A 13,723-nucleotide genomic window follows, 5' to 3' on the forward strand; every position below is an offset into this window, starting at 1 on the left:
ACCGCTTTATCGATGATCTTACCTAGGAAGGGAAGATGGGTGATGGGACGATAAGGATCTAAACAGTCTGCCCCACCCCCAACCCACTATAAAGCGAAAGGAGTTGAGGCAAGCAGACTCCCCCACCATTTGGTTTCAAATGGATCAATTTGACTTACATTTAAAACCTTTGTTTAAACTTCAGGAAATTAAGCTGCATTCCAGGACCCTCCTGGAGGACAGGGCAGGGTCACTTAACTCTCAAGGTTCGTCCACAGCTCTTCAGCATAGGGCCCAGTCAGCTTTCTAGGCCTCCCCCGTGATTGACAGTTCAACCCATATGCAATCTCAGCAATCTCCTTTGGTATTTCTTTGCGGCTGACAGATGGTCATAGTTAGCAGCTCTTTGCTTTTCTCTCATAGCGCATCCGCTTTAAATACCAGTGATGACACCTTCAAGATTTTAATATTGGGCGGTGTCCTGCAAGAATTCTCGCAATCAGTATTGGACAGTCACCCTTCTTTCTATCCCCAAGTCTAGCCTCTATCTAAGGATTAGTTTAGGAGTCTAGTGCAGACATAGGGCAATTCCTCTTGGAAATTCCCCTTTTTTTCTTATGTCAACTTTACCCAAAAAGTAGCTATGTGGCAAAACTTTGTGATTTATTAGTAACTGCCATAATGTATATAGATTCCGATTCAGCTAACCATGGGGAATTAAATAAAATGACAGCCGGGTCTGCACCATTTTGCACAGGCGTTTGGCAATTTGCTGCCATTAAAAAAAAATGCATAATAGTTATGCATATGCAACTTCTCCACATACCTAATGTTTTCCTCCAGCAGTTCGCCAAATCTTAAATTCAGAACATGCTCAGAGCAGCCAGCAACACCTTTCAGCTGGCAATTACAAGTCTCTAAGTCGCAGGTGGATGAATTTTGTTTCAGCAAAATTGCCCAGCAAATTATCTAAAAAATGACACAGAAATGAAAGCCATACAACTTGTGGTTGCTGAGAAAAATGCATAAATTATAATAGACCTTTTAAATTAATAGGAAATCTTCATGTTATGGAAATTGGAGCTCTCCTGTCTCCAAGCATTTTGCCACTCTTGGCCAGTCTGCAACCAGAGTTCATTTTTTTATTAGCCTCTATGTTGTTTGAAGTTGGTGAGTGCCAGTCGTAAACACTTGGGATGGCTTGGCAACACAGAGATGCCCCTCCACACATTCCAATCACACACAGGCTAGTACATTTGCCCTGCACAAAACTGCCTTCAGCGACAGCGGGTATGGGGAAACTTAGTTTTCAACACCCTTCAGGCAGGCCACATGTTATTGCAGTTGTAAATAGTGGGGATGCAAGAACCAGGCTTGCAGTGCGGGAAGCCATTTGCAAATTCTGCCCAGAGACCCATCGATTGTCCTTGGCTGAAAGGAACTCACAAATTGCAATTTCTAACACCAGCCTTTATTCTTTGACATAATGTGTGTTTTACTGATAAGGGTTCACTTTGCTTTTCCATTTTCAGAGTGTAGGTTTCTGAGGCCAATTTTAGGCGTGTAGGTTTCTGAATGCTGGCAGGTAATTTCTTCAGTGGACCCTTCAGTTCAGTTGGTTTGGGGCCTTTGCTTAAACCCCACAGTAGAGGGAGGATTTGTACTGTTTTTAGCGTTGAAGGCAAGCTGTCTTGAGTTAGGGAGCTGTTGATGATATCCTGGTAGGGAAGGAAAGCTTCTGCAGGGAGGGTCTTGAAGATGGATGCTGGGAGGGTGTCATCTATATACGATGTGGCTTCGAGGGCGGCCAGTGTTTCTAACAGGTCCTCAGTCGAGAGTGTCTTGAATGTATCCATGGTGTGGAGATTTTGCGAGGAGGGACGTGAGGTGGGTCTGTGGATGCAGAGCTGGCATCTCTGTGCTGGCGAATACTGATGATTTTGTTGACAAAGAAGGTATTGATTGCGGTGGATTTTTACGATGGAGTGTGGTATAGCAGGGATAAGTAGCGGGTTGACGCGCTGCTTGTCCGCTTTGAAGAGGGCTCTGCTTTTATTATCAGCTTCTGCTATGGTATTCCGATAGTAGGAGGCCTTGGCTGTGTCGATAGGTTGTTGGCGGTTGCTCAGAATTCCTTGAGGAGTGCCAGCACAGATGCAGTGCTGGAGCGGCACCAGGTTTTCTTTGGTTTCCTGATGACTCTTGCTGAGGTTGATTTCTTGCGTGTACCAGGGTGCTGATGGTTTTGGTTTGCAGGTGTGTTGTTTCAGAGGTGCGTGTTGGTCGATGAAGGCTGAGAGGGTAGCATTGAGTGATTCCAGTAGAAAGTCACATTTCGGTTGGGGGTGTTCGGTCCATGTAAGGTGTAGGTTGGCAAGGTCTTCTGTGAGGGCTTCCGCTGGGAAGTTCTTGAAGGACCTAAAGGTTTGTTGGCTGGGTTTCTGCTGGGAGTGTCTGACTTGGGTGGTGTGCAGGATGTTGAAAGGCACGGCTATGTGGTCAGACTAGTCAAGCGGGAGAGGAGAGTTGTTGTGGAGGGAAGACAGTGCAGTGATAATTAGGTTGAGGATGTTACCTTTCTTGTGTGTTGGGTCTTTCGTGTGCTGTGTGAGGCTGATGGTGTTGAGAAGCCTGAGGATTCATTCCTTCATATGTTTGGTGGCCTTGTTGCCTGGAAGGTTGAAGTCTCCTAGGAAGATGTTGTTTGCAAGCATGAGGGATATGGTGGTGTCCAAGTCGGTGAAGTCTCCAATGAAGGCAGTGTTTGGTTTGGATGGTCTGTAGATGAGAAGGAAGGTGACTGTGTCTATTGGGGAGAGCGGGGAGTGGCAGGAGAGGACTTCGAAGGAGCCAATGTTTTCGACGTCAAGTCTGGTGCAGGGACACAAGGTCTTGTGTATGATTGCAAGGCCTGCGCCTGTCTTGTTCGGCCGGTCTATGTGTTGGATGGTGTAGCTATCGGGGACAAGGATGTCTAGGATGTGGTTGGAGGTGGGTGTCAGCCAGGACTCAGTGATGAAGATAGCATCAAGGTCATGTGATGAGGTCGGCAATATCTGCATCATGGATGATCGCTGAGCCGATGTTGGCGAGCATCAACGTCTGTATTGTGGATGGTGAGAGGGTGTTGATGGGCCTAAGGATGATGTGGGGGAGGTTGCTCCATTTTGAAGTCCATGCCTTAGAGGAGGGGCCATGTTATTGACATTGGCGTTGCCTGGTGATGGTGGGATGGCCTGTGGGGACGGAGGGAGAAAACACATGTCGGTGCATGCTTACCTGTTTTCTAAACAGAGGTTTGGGCCCTGGGTCCTGACGGTCCAAACATGAATTGCCCTTTTCTTCATCAGCCCTTCACTTTGGACACCTGGGCAAGAGACACCTTTGATCTAAGAGTTAAGAGCAGAAAGGAAGAGGCAGGGCTAAGAAGGTGGGTACGGCTTAGGTGAGGTGACCTAGATCCACTTGCACCTGCTCACTAACTGCAAAGGAAAAGAGGTTGGACTGCTACTTACTTAAGTAGGGAAAAGGTTGTGAAAATAGGATGGTGCCAACAGTTTAAGCTGATTGACAGTTTGGCGGGGGTTAGGCCAGGTGAACTAAATCCACTTGCACCTGCTCACCAACTGCAAAGGAAAAGAGGCTGCAGAGCTGCTTGAGTAGGGAAAAAGGGCAGGAAAACAGGAAGGTGCCAACGGTTCAAGGTAGTGGTCTTCAAACGTTTTTGGCCTGGACCCTTGAGCAAAATTTGGCAGGCCGGCCCCCCCCAAAAATGCCAAATGGACAGTATGTATTGCGCGCCGTCACCGCACTCTACTTCCAGTATAGTCCCTGGGCTCCCCCACCTGCTCCCATCACAATCGCTGGGCTCCCTCATCCAACTCCTACCCAGCCCCTGGGCTCTCCCCACCCCCTTACACACCCTGGGGTCTCCCCATCCTGCTCCCACCACAGTCCCTGGGCTCCCCCCATCTCATTCCCAACACAGTCCGAGGGCCAGTGGCGTCTGGTGAATTTTTTAAGTGGAGGGGCATAACTATTTCCCCCCAAAATGCCATAGCGACCGAGCACAGTGAGGGAGCCCGAACCAATCAAGGGTTGTGCGAGGGGTTTTACCCCGTGAATTTTGTAATGACGAGAAGGAGCCAGGTAAGTTGGAACAACTTTAATCATCAACCTGAACAGCCGTGTCTTTGCCGCTCTCCCCACGTCTTCTCCCCACCTCCCTCCAACCGCCAACGACAAATTTCTTTTAAAATAATGGGTTAAAATGTTGCATTGTAGAGCATACTTTACAAAAGAAATGGGTAAATAGCCAAACAGTTTTCAATTGGTACTGGGGGGCCGAGGGAGCAGGCATGTCATTTTTTACTGGACATCTATATATAGATGTCCAGTAAAAAATGATACCATCCCTGTACCCTGGGCCCTACTGGGCCTAACACAATCAACCTGATTATGTGTGTATGTTAGGGTGCAAAGGGGTGATATAAATCCAGTAAAAAAAATACCTTCCCTGTCCTCTGGGCTCCACAGCGCCTCAGAAAGAGAGCTGACATTGGCAGGTGGGTAGGGGGACTGTGCAACATAGGCATTTTTAAAATGCCTTTGTTGTGCAACCCTCCTTCCCCCCTCTATCCACCACCACACACACACACACACACCAATCACTATCCTTCACACGGGCATCCATCACCATACACTCACTCATAACACAAGCATACACACATCCATACACATGTTTAAATAAAAAAATGAACATAAACATAGCTTCTGCATTGGCCTGCGTGTGGGTGCAGAAATGCCCTGCTCCAGTCTGCTCTGTCCGTATGTGCGAGGAGGCGCAGGAGCCCCCCCCGCACCTACAGACATGCAGTGCCCCAGCCAGCATTTCCAATGAGCTATGCAATGCCGGTGAAGCAAAATGGTCCAGCACTTGCATGGCTCAGTGAGCATGTGTGGCTGGGGAACTAAACTGAACTGTCAAAGGGAAACAGTGTTTCTCTTTGACAGTTCAGCCAGCCCAGGAGCACTCCCTCAGCTGGAAAAAGAAGCTGAGGGAGTGCTCATTGCTTCACGACTGGTTCCTTAGTGCCTCCATAATGGGTGAGGGGTGCCCCCTCGCCATTATGGATGAGCCGCAAGGCTCGGACTGGGCTATAGGGCAATAGGGAAATGCCTGTACCAAAAATGCAAAATGCTAGTGTGGGCCAGTCAAAACAAAAAAAAGATAATTTTTTTTACATTTCCTGCTGGGCTGTAACGTCCCCCCCAGGGATGCGGGCGTGGCCCCCTGTGGGGGCATGCCCCAAAGTTTGAATACCGCTGGTTTAAGGTGATTAACAGGTGGCTGGGGCTTAGGCCAGGTGACCTAGACCCACTTGTGTCTGCTCATCAACTGGAAAGGAAAAGAGGCTGCAGGGCTGCTAAGTATTGAAAAAGGGAAGAAAAACAGGAAGGCACCTTGAGCTTGTTTCTGGAGGTAAATCCTCCATTTAACTTAAAACGATCAGTGGATTTACAGAGTGTAATTACGTTGGTGGAAATCCACCAAAAATCCCTTTGGTGTCCTTTGCACTCCAAAAATTGGGAATTACACCACCCTACCACCACTTGCAATCCTGTGGTAAACCCACAGGACCAAGAAGGGGAAAAAGTGATAAATGTTGGCTGTAGGTCGGTGGATGTACTGCCAAATTAACACCAAACTACGAATTTGGCACTAAGGCCTTCATTAAGAGTATGGCGGTATGCAGCAAAAAAAGCAAACAACCCAGCAAAGATGGCTAAGGCGACCTACAGAGCTGCGATGCCAAAAAGCGTCACCTACTGGTCCGGACGTCATCGAAGGACCCGATCACAGAGCAAAATTTATGCAAGCAAACCAACGGACGTAACACACATTCAGTTCTCACCTGCTAGCAGCAAAGGCCAGTTGGCCTACATCTTAGAAGGCAGTGTTGGCCAAGCCGGAGCCCCTCCATTGGTTGAAGGCTGGTCCAGAGAACCAAGTTTTGTTGTTTTTTGGGGGGGGTGGGCGGTAGCAGAAGGGGGACTAATACCAGTAACACGGAGGGCAGACAAAATGACAACTACCCACACGAAGTGGCAGAGAAGGGAGGGAGGCAGCAATAAGGATCAGCAACCGTATCCTCAGAAATGGGGCCACCTACTACAAACCTAACCATGATCACATGGAACGTCCAGGGCCTGAACTCCCCTAGAAAAAGGAAATCTGTGGAACATCTCCTAGCCTAACTCGAGGCAGACATAGTATATCTTCAAGAAACTCATCTCCTGACGGCAGACGAGCAGCGAATCAGGTACCGCAGATTCCGCAAGAGATACTTCTCAACCTGTGGCAAGAAAAAGAGAGGGGTTGCAATCCTGCTTTGCCAAGCAGAGGCGCTCTCCAAAGTCACGGTCAAACGAGACCCCGACGGCAGATTCCTGCTGGTCAAGGTACTCTTGGTTGAACTTCCGATCACCATCGCGGCCATCTACTGCCCAAACGAGGCCCAGGAGCGTTTCTTATACAGGGTGCTCCCAGTGATAACCACCTTCGTTGAGGGGAAATTGCTAATTGGGGGGGACTTCAACCTCACCCCGGACCCCACTATCGATAGGTCCCTGCCGCCCAAAGGTTCAGACTTTTCAAAAGCAGTGGGACTGGCTGAATTCCTGAAGGAGACGGGGACGATCGACGCTTGGAGACTAGCAAACGACAAGGCAAGGGACTCCACCTTTTTCTCACATGTCCACAGGGGTCTATCGAGGATCGACCTCCTCCTGTTCTCGAGCGCCCTGTACCCCTGCATCTCAGACATCCATATAGGACTGAGGATCATCTCGGACCATGCCCCAGTGGTGGCACAACTACAAACAGAGGGTTTACCGGATCGGTCACAAAGGGCCTGGAAGCTGCAAGACTACCTCCTGACGGACACAGCAGACAGCCAGGAGATTTCAGAGGCCCTGACTAACTACTTCACAGAAAATGCGGGTAAAGGTACCACAGAGGCGATGGTATGGGATGCCATGAAGACGGTCATCAGGGGGGTGGCCATGAACTGTGCGGCAGCACACAAACGCAGGCATCAGCTGAGACTAGAGGAACTCGAAAGGGCAGTGGCAGAGAAAGAAGCAACCCATAAGAAGAGACAGTCGACCAAATCATGGAGTGAGCTCCGCAAAGCAAAAGTAGTCCTCGAAATGCACCTGGCGGATCGGACGGCCCGAGCTCTAACATTCACGAAGCAATATTACTACCTGAATAGCAATAAAGCCAATCGTCTGCTTGTGCATAAACTGAAGAAATTGCACACCAGGAATACCATCACAGTCCTTCGGGATCAAGAAGGGATATCCCGTTGTCTGGACTCCGAAAAGGTAGCCATCATGACCGAACACCATAGGGAGGTGATGTCCGGGAAACCCACAGGGGTGGATCTAATTGCTGAGTTCCTGCAAACAGCCCCGAAGTCGCCCCGTCACCCACAAATGGACACCCTGGAGGATCCCATATCCGCAGAGGAGGTGGCTGAGGTGATCAAATCTATGAAAAATACAGCTCCAGGCTCAGATGGATTCCCAACACCATTTTATAAGAAATACAGCTACATCCTGGCCCCGCACCTGGCCTCTCTGTTTAACACCTTCTTGGAAACGGGCTCGGTCATCCACTCCATGGAAGAATCTGTCACTGTCCTGATCCCAAAACCCAGGACAAATCTGGATCTCTGCTCATCGTACCGCCCCATCGCCCTACTAAATGTAGACGCTAAGATTTTCTCAAAGCTCCTGGCACGCAGACTCGCTGCTCTCCTCCCAGACCTCATAAACCCGGACCAGACAGGTTTTATCCCGGGCCCCAGCACCCAGGACAATATCAGACGGATCATTAACATCATCGAAACAGCCAAAAGAACTGGAGAGGAACTGGCGGTGGTGTCGCTTGACGCACATAAGGCCTTTGATAGGCTGGACTGGGGCTTTATGAGAGCAACACTCGAACACTATGGGGTGGGACCAAAGTTCCGGAAATGGATAAAGGCAAATTATCAACAGCCCACCACAACCCTCAGAATCAATGGGGCGCCGTCCCCCAAAATAGCAATCACCAGAGGTACCAGCCAGGGATGCCCCTTGTCGCCCCGCATATTCGCGTTGTCCATGGAGCCGTTCGCCGCCAGGATCTGCCAAAGCACCACCATCCAGGGTCTAAAACACAAGCAGGGGACGCATAAAGCAGCCTTGTACCCGAACAATGTGTTGCTGACACTGACCCACCCAAGCTCATCCCTCGCGGCACTAGAGGAGGAGCTGGAGAGCTTCAAAGCTGCTTTCGGGTTCACAATTAACCCCAAGAAATCAGTGGCTTTGGGCATTAACATGTCCAAAACAACGACAGATCCATTACCAGCCGGCCTCCCAATCCCGTGGGCCAAAGCACATCTGAGCTAGCTGGGCGTTCAACTTCCCAAGTTGACTGAACACATGTACAAGCTGAACTTCCCGTCCCTATTCAAGGACCTGCAAGCGGATATGTCCCACTGGCAAAAACAAGAGATATCCTGGATGGGGAGGATCACAGCACTGCAAATGAACTTGATCCCCAGACTACTCTATCACTGCCAAGCTCTCCCAGTACCCGATTCCCAAAAAGGCCAAGCAGAAGCTCTAAGCTAGTATGTTGAGATTTATATGGGAGGGCAAGAAGCCACAAGTAGCCAGGAAAATGATGCTAAGGAGCCCGGCTCTGGCGGCTTGGGGGCACCAGAGGTTGAGAGATACTGCCTGGCCGCCCAGCTCTCAGCAGCATGCACGTGGCAAGCGACAACCAATAAACCCTGTTGGCTTAAGTTGGAGGAGGATTGGAGCAGCTATCCACTGGATTCCCTGCCACACATCATAGGGCCTAGAAACCCGCCGAACACCGGCCCGCTCATGTCAACCAGGAACACAGTCAGCAGCTGGAGGCAGGCGGCCAGGAAGTGGAAATGTAGGGGCCCAGTAGGCCCTCTCTCCCGGATCTGGGATAACCCAGACTTCACTCCTGGGGTGGGACGAGGTGCCTTTGCCAGATGGAAGGCAGGAGGCTTGAGGAAGGTCGCAGACTTCTTCGGCGGGGACGCCCTGCTCAACTTTGAGGACTGCAAAAGGAAATTCTAGGTCCCGGAAGGCAAGAGATTCCGATACACCCAACTCTGTCACTGGCTTTCGCACGACCCAATGAGAGCACGAGGACACAGATAACTCACGGCACTGGAACAAATGCTAACAACCAACCCGCCCAAAGGAAAGATCTCATCCCTATATAAGCTACTAGACAGAACCCCGGACTTGAAGGAACCCTACATGGAAAGGTGGGAGAGAGACATTGGCAAAGAACTAGACATGGCTAGTTGGAGTCGCATCTGGACGAGAACCCATAGAACCTCGAAGTATGTCACGAATAAAGAGGGGGCCATCAAGGTTTTCTACAGGTGGTACATCACTTTCGAAACCCTGCACAAATGTGACCCTGCCATTCCGCCGCAATGCTGGAGAGGCTGTGGAGATACCGGCACGCTGTTCCACCTGCTCTGGTCCTGCCCGAGAGGTTTTGGAGGGAAGTCCTGGAACAGATCCGTCTTATCACAGGCCTGAAGATTCCGTGGGACCCGGGAATTGTCCTACTAGGCGACACAGGGGATGGCCAATTTCCGATGTCAGGCAACCTGGCAGGCCTCTGCACGCACTTACTCTCCGCAGCCAAAATCTCCATGGCCAGACTGTGGAAACTCCCGTAGGGACCGGCAATCCCTGTGTGGTGGGTAAAATGTTGGGACACTGCAGCCGTGGAGAATATCATGGCCCTCCGCTTCGGAAACAGGAATAAGTTCTACAACATCTGGTCCCCATTCCTGGATTACGTGGAGAAATTCCCTGTAGTGGCAAGACAACCACCGTCCCTCCGTTGGCTGCTGAAGACGGACTAGCCCCCCCTCAGCCGATAACACTTGCTCCCCAACCCTCTGTCACCCTTGAACACAGCCCCTGTAACAACAATCTGAGTCTGCAGAAACCCCCCTCCTGACGCCCCCTCCCCTTATTACCCTCACCCGCCCCCGTTTGCCTCAGAGGAGGCTAAGTTCTTTTGTTTGATTGTTAATGAGACACTGCAGTTATATGTCATTGACAATACTGTAGCCACTGTTTTCTATAAATGCCAATAAAAAGAGTATTAGAAAAAAAAGTGGTGTCAACAGAATTAGCACAACTTTTACCAGTCTGCCAAAATAGGGCTACCAGAAAATGGCCACTAATTCTGATAGCGGAATTAGCACTGACAGAATTACAGTTAATTCTGCCATGTTTTGGCAGTAATTCTGCCATGTTTTGGCAGTAATTAGCACCACCAACTAAAATGGCAATTCTGCCAAGAAACAGGTTGCAAAAACTGTTGAAATAATGCCTAAAATGACTGTAAATTCGCCAAAAAACAGCATAGTTACCTCCATCCAAGAGGTGGAGGCAAAAGCAAACAGGTGATGAAAATGAAGCCACAGGCGCACTAAATGGACTCGGAGAGGGGAACAAAAGGCCCACACCTTCTCCAAACACACTTTCCAACACCATGCTACCATTAGCCATAGCCAACCTGGATATCCAGCATCTAATGGTGCAAGTTCATGAACAGCACCATAGACCACATGGTGCAGTGAAGCGGAGGACATGCCAAGAAAGGCTAGCACCAATTCCCCTAGTGAGGCCATCAACCTGGGCACTAACAGATGGTAAGCTCATCTCTCTCTAATGGCTAAACAGGGAGACCATCGCTGAGATACTCTCCCTGATCCAGGATGAAAAACCAGAGCAGGATCAACATCCGAACGGCCTATCACCGCTGCAGAGGCCTGTGTCAGTGCTGCATTTCCTTGCTACAGGCACCTACCAATACACTGTGGGAATGTTGTTCTCATGCAGGTGCTGGATGCACACTTGCACCATGCACCCCACCACATCTCCCTGCCCACTACCCCTGTACAGATAAATGCCACAAAGGCACGATTGTTCTTGGCCTCCCAACTGCCCAATGTGATAGCAGTCCTAGACTGCATCCATGTGGCCCTGGGTGGCTCGACAGGCTTCGGAAGAGGTATACTGCCATACAAAGCAGTACCATTCAATGAATGTATATGTGACCAGTAATGCAGACCTTACCATCACACACTGCAGGTCCGCTTTCCAGGGTCCACCCATGACACTGTGGTCCTGCAGAACAGTACATTGCATGCCTACATGGACAGGCACTCAGGGCCACGGACATGGATACTGGGTAAGTACAAGTGCCTGCACAAATTAAGAAATTGCATGGCAATATAAATCTAACCTGTAAGGGGGTACAATACATTGTAAACTCAATACATGCCTGTCAAAGCACTGTGCCCTGCATGACAGTAAAGCACAATGTCATAGCAGGGAAGAAATGGACAAACAGAGAATTACATCTACCACAAAGCATAGGGAAACCACACATACACAGGCAATATCACTGTTTACCACAACACAATGATAACACAACACTGCCATACAGTGATGGCATGTATTCAGCAAAACATGAATGTCACTGCACAAGAGCAGAAGCACACAGACCATATATATGCGCAATAACAACCATACCCCCATAAGGGCACATTTATAACAGCAGAGCATTGGAATTACACTGTCAAAATGCACATTGAAAATCCTGTCACAGTGTATGAATGTTACAACTGGCAGATGAGAGATGTGTGAAAGGGGTATCCCAAAGCGATATTTCATATGTACCTCCGTTGAACATGACATGTCAAGTAGTTACAGTGATATATAACCATGTCGTTCAGCTATGCGCCCTAATATCATCTAGATCAGGCTTGTCCAACCTTTTTGAAGGTGGGGCCGAAGCATTAACTTTTTGTCACCCAGGGGGCCGGCGAGCCAAAAGTCAACAACCTCACCCAAAGCAGTATATTAAAAAGCGATATTGTGTGACCTTTGACACAATAGCATCACAGGCAGTGATGGCCATGCAGTCCCAAGGATAGCTTTTGGTGTCATGGGCAGTGATCAAAGGTTAGTTGCTTGTGATTTCTTTCAGTGTCTATGTGTTAATATTTTTCTGAAATAGTGGGGGCCACCGAGCGTAGCGAGGGAGCTACAAGGTTCTAGGGAGGCTTTGGGGGGGTTCCCCCCCAAAAAATTTTTTTCAAATATGGGGTTGAAATTGTGCATTTTACAGCAGAAAAGGTGACCAAAAAGCCATAAGTGTACAATCAGTTCTAAAGGGGAACATGAAAATTCCATGTCACCAACAGCAGAAAAGAACATTTTACAACACAACACATTTTAATGATCAATGTGTCCACAGTGTAAGACAGCACTGTCACTGATGTAACACATTGTCATGCTGGTTGTACCCAAAATATGCCTCTGTAGCAACATGTCTATGCTGGCTGTTCCCAATTTAGGCCAGCATTGTCCTGTACAAAGCATGATTGATGCTGCCTGAGCATGTGCAGTGTGCCCAATACATATGGCAGCTTATCTCTGTAATACACATTGGGCCTCATTACGACCCTGGCGGTAAGGGGTTTACGCCAGCGTTAGCTGCGCCGACCCCTTACCGCCAATTACGAGGTCCCTTAGCGCCATGGAGGTTTTAACACCCGCTTTTGGCGGGTGTTAAAATCCATGGCGCTAAGGGACCATGGAGTTAATTACGCCACCGTAATTTACGGTGGCGTAATTAACGCCTTCCCCACTCCCATTATGCCCTATGGGGCAAAAATGGGAATGGGGAAGGGTAAATGGGGATTGGGGACTTACCGCCCCGCCAAGGTCGGAATGGGGCGGTAAGTCCGCCAACCACCATGGCGTAAACGTAGTTTACGCCATGGTGGTAAAGTCACGGCCCAGGCGGTAACTTACCGCCTGGGTCGTAATGAGGCCCATTACTTCTGTTGTGATGAAAGAAGCATAATTCAATTCAACAGATAAAATGTGGAAAAGCAATCACCCAAAGGTGAACCTAATTGAAGAAACGCAATGTGAGCACAATCTAAAAGTATGCAACCTAGCAGGCCTAGTGCACACTTTACCTTTTCTTTCACCAAAAAATCGGGGGGGAGAGCGCGAATGCAGTCCCCCACTACCAGAAATAATGCAGTCGTGTATCCCGCATTTGGGAACATAGCAGGGGTCAGCAAATCCGATGTGCAATGGGTAAGTCTCACCCCGGGAGATCTGCCCTTGAGATCACATTCTCCCCTGCGAGCTAAGTATGAGTTGCATGCAAGAGGGCAGGGGTTGGATCAGTTCTGGGAAGCCCCGCTAAGCGAGGGTGAGAAGGCAGGCCCTGACCCAGCCCCAACCCCGCAATCCCCGGAAGCTCTGAGCGTCTGCAGAGCTGCCTGTCCCGCGTGTAGGGGGAAGCTCCAGCAGGCAGAGCCTAGCAGAAGAGCAGATTGTAGCGCAGTTCCTTTCTCCCATCAGGTGCTGCTCAGCCCGAGATTTGTATAAATAGCAGGATGGCTTGAGCAGGCCTGTTGCAGTCTGCCCACTGGCCTGTCAGCCCCACATGGGCCCATGGCCCTCCTGAGCGTAGCTGCTCAGCGCTGGCCCCATTCACACCATCATAATCATCCTGGACCTCGACGCTCCACCACCCCTGAATCTCAGAGTTCTGCTCAATGACAATGCTGAAGCTTTGACATCTTTGCCG

The 13,723-nt window shown here is 49.6% G+C and overlaps 1 non-coding gene across 1 annotated transcript; it reads right to left on the reverse strand.

The window, feature by feature from the left end:
* Positions 1-13,122: 13,122 nt before the first annotated feature.
* Positions 13,123-13,284, reverse strand: LOC138448169 (U1 spliceosomal RNA). Its single transcript, XR_011260021.1, has one exon. It is a non-coding gene; the product is annotated as a U1 spliceosomal RNA (small nuclear RNA).
* Positions 13,285-13,723: the final 439 nt, after the last annotated feature.

The sequence above is a fragment of the Ambystoma mexicanum genome, chromosome 3q (genome assembly GCF_040938575.1).
Source record: "Ambystoma mexicanum isolate Mex_15411 chromosome 3q, UKY_AmexF1_1, whole genome shotgun sequence".
In the NCBI taxonomy this organism is placed as follows: Eukaryota; Metazoa; Chordata; class Amphibia; order Caudata; family Ambystomatidae; genus Ambystoma; species Ambystoma mexicanum.